This window comes from Cucurbita maxima, unplaced genomic scaffold, assembly GCF_002738345.1.
Source record: "Cucurbita maxima cultivar Rimu unplaced genomic scaffold, Cmax_1.0 Cma_Scf00158, whole genome shotgun sequence".
Lineage (NCBI taxonomy): Eukaryota > Viridiplantae > Streptophyta > Magnoliopsida > Cucurbitales > Cucurbitaceae > Cucurbita > Cucurbita maxima.
This window is the reverse complement of record NW_019272174.1, coordinates 59,340-62,715: the sequence shown is the minus strand read 5'-3', so window position 1 is coordinate 62,715 and position 3,376 is coordinate 59,340. Positions and strand designations below refer to the sequence as shown.

Below are 3,376 nucleotides of genomic sequence, written 5' to 3'. Positions count from 1 at the left end.
GACGTCAAATAAACGTAAACTCCTAAAAATATCCCCTCTCCAACTTCCATGGTGTCCTCGGCTCCGCCGGCAACTGTACATTGGCACCTTGCCTTTACCTGAAAAATGTAGGTATCACGTGGCTTGAGCATGCAAGCATAATTTGTTACGCGGAAACTTATCATAAATAACCTTTGGAAATATTTCATAAAGATTCATAAATTCTAAATAAACCTATCTCCGAAAATTAACCTTCAATAACTAAATTCAAAATAAATATAAATAAAACAATACTCAGTGCTTTAACTTAAGATAGTCAAATAAACGTAACCTCCTAAAAATATCCCCTCTCCAATTTCCATGGTGTTCTCAGCTCCGCCGTCAATCGTACATTGGCACCTTGCCTTTACCTGAAAAATGTAGGTATCACGTGGCTTGAGTATTTTATGAAATACTCAGTAAGTCACCCAATTGTTGGGGTTAGGAATGCAAACACATGCAACATATGAGCGGGATCTAACTTTTCATAAAATTTACATAGCCTTGGGCACTTTTCTATTCCGGGAGGGTTAGGTGTGTGGTACTCCTTCACACACGGCCCATGTATGTGTACATGGACCCACTAGGCGGGCTCGTATACATACCCCCTGGGCCTGACTTTGTCGGGCACAACGTGTTACACGTCGCCGGACACCACAGAACAGAAAAGGACCCGCATGATATCATGGAAAACATAAATATCAGAATTCATTCTTTCGTATCATAAAGGGGAAGAATCTCGATGCACCTGACATACATATATGCATGAGGTCCCTAACATATTTAACATGGCATTACATAAGCAGTGCTAACATCGCATATACGTTTCTTACATTACTTGGCATCTCACATGACTTAAATTACATGACATATTACATAACATAAAAGTACATTCCAGTTGCATAAACATCTCATGATATCCCAGGGAGTTCTTTAGAGGGTTCTATAAGAGTCCTGATTCTTGTGGTGTTTCCTTGTACGTGTTTCTTGGGTTCTAACTTGGTTTAGGTTCCAAACATGCTCCAATCAACTTGAAACCTCAAACATATCTTCATGTCCTTCATAATAGACCTTATAAGAAGTATGAAACCATTTGGAGCACGTATAGACCTTGGATTCTCATAAGTCTTCCTAGGGGCATTTTGGTCATTTTATCCATAATTCTTGGGTTTTCTACTTAACGTGTTCCAATGGCTTTCAAATTTTCATAAGTCATCCTAGGAGTTCATTTAGTGGGTTATTTTAACGTTACTTAAATCCTGAGTATTTTGATCAATTTAGGGCCTTAACTCACCGTTCTTTTTGTTTTTCTTTCATATATCCTAAATTTATACTTATGTTATGGTTCATATGGAAAATCCAATGGATTCCTACAAGTATTTTTTAACAAAACGTTCGAGATCACTACGTACCTCATCGTCGACATTTGGGATTTCCGTTCTTGAGCTTCTAGTATCCGAATTATCTAAAAATTCCTTCCACGAACTCCTTATTTTGTCTAGTTTCTAGAACCATAAAGATTTTCGTGAGAACGGATCAGGAAGGAGGTTAAAATTGAGAAAACCGAGGGAAGGTCAACATATACCTATCTTTGACTTTTATTGGTCAATGTTTGACCTTTGACTTTGAACTTCATCTTCTTCCTTGGTAGCTAGAAAAATTTCGATTTTTTCTTATAAGACCCCTCTACTTTTACCTTTTTACAGCTATATATAGACATCTAATGGATTCGATTGTTCCACGAAACCTTTAGATGAAGTTTCAAGCAAGAAGTAGAAACAAAGTTCATATCTTTTCGTGGTCTGTAGCACAGGTTATAACCTTCCAAAGTTCGTCGGAAAACATTTTTCTCGCCTGAGTATATCTAGAAACCTTTTGATGGGCAGCCAATTATAAAACTTTTAAGTGCCTGATTCCTTCACGAAACTTGTTGTAAATCCCATATGAAATATGTAGGTGTTGGTAGGCAGGAAAATGCTTAACCATAGCACTCGAATTTGGAAGAAATCCGTGAAAGAAAAACTCATAATCTAAGAGCTTCAAACTCGAGTTTTAGGAATTCTCATCACTCGATTCTTGTCTTAAAACTTTGTCCCAACTTCAGACTTTATTGGGGAAGATTCCACCTGTTGGGTTTTATGTCCTAAAACTCATAGTTTGTAAACAAAAACATATTCTATTTTCAATAAAGTTATTATTGTTCTTTATTCAGTAAAGATTGTTATTGAATAAAGTGAACTTTACGATTATTAATCTTAAATATAATAAAATAAGAACACTCTAACTATAGTATGATTACCTGAACTATATGTATTGACATAAGAGTGGATCAAGTTCAAGTATATAGACAAAATGATCTATAGTACAGGGATAAGGCTGAGTACCTTATCAAGGGGACACTATGAATGCGGCCCACTTTTGTATATGACATAAACAATATGATCACTAAATTGTACATGCGGAGACATGTGAGTGGGGGCGTCCTATGCAATGAGTATTGCATAAGATCGGACCATGAAGAAAATCACTCTCACTTTATAATGTCGCTTACTGTTGAGACTGATTTTCTTTTCATTCGATGACTTAGGTAACTCGATTTTAATCCTGAGCTAACCATGAACTCCTGTTTATTTGGAATTATTCTTAGATTTACATGAGTGAGAGTGACTCAAGTTCGTCGACTCAATAGGCCTCTCATTTCAGGGGTTAGACTGGGTGAATAACTAGGGACGTGGGGTGCAAGATGGAATTCACTCCTATCCACTTTTAGGGATAGAAGAGAGGTCGTTCCATTAAGCACTGACTCCAAGTCTTGAACAAGGGGTCCCACCATCTCATTGGCCTGAGAAGGATTCGGTTTACTGGTTGAACCACAAACTAATTGTTTATTAGAGGATCAGTGAGACGTAAGGAACAAAAAGTAATTTTAGGGGTAAAACAGTAAATTGGCCCAGCTCTAGTTACGAACAACCTGTGAAGGATTGACTTACTAATCATGGTTATATCAAATGGACAGAAATATATCTATAGTGAGGGGAGTGCAACTACTAGGCTATAGTGGAATGTCCCAGTAGTTAACGAATGTTGGTTAACAAGTTTAATGAGTTTAACCGGTTAATCTTGGATCGTTGGAGCCCATGATCTATAGGTCCATTAGGTCCCTCTGTTAGCTCATATCGGACTAAACCATAGAACAATGTGACGAGTAAGTTTGAAGTGTTCAAATTCAAAATAGGGAGAATGCACTACATATATATGATATATTTAACCGCATCTTTGTTTTATTTATGAATTAAACAAAAAGAGAGAATCTGAGATACTTAAATAAGATTTAAATATCTTAATCAAATGTGTCGGA

General features: G+C 36.8%; 1 long non-coding RNA gene across 1 annotated transcript in view; it reads left to right on the top strand.

Moving 5' to 3' along the window:
- The first annotated feature begins 2,026 nt into the window (after positions 1–2,026).
- The window catches only part of LOC111473752, a 15,957-nt gene continuing 14,607 nt past the window's right edge, over positions 2,027–3,376 (top strand). The window contains exons 1-2 of the long non-coding RNA XR_002715763.1: positions 2,027–2,146; positions 2,483–2,486. This is a non-coding gene — a long non-coding RNA (uncharacterized LOC111473752). The remainder of the gene's footprint in view (positions 2,147–2,482; positions 2,487–3,376) is intronic.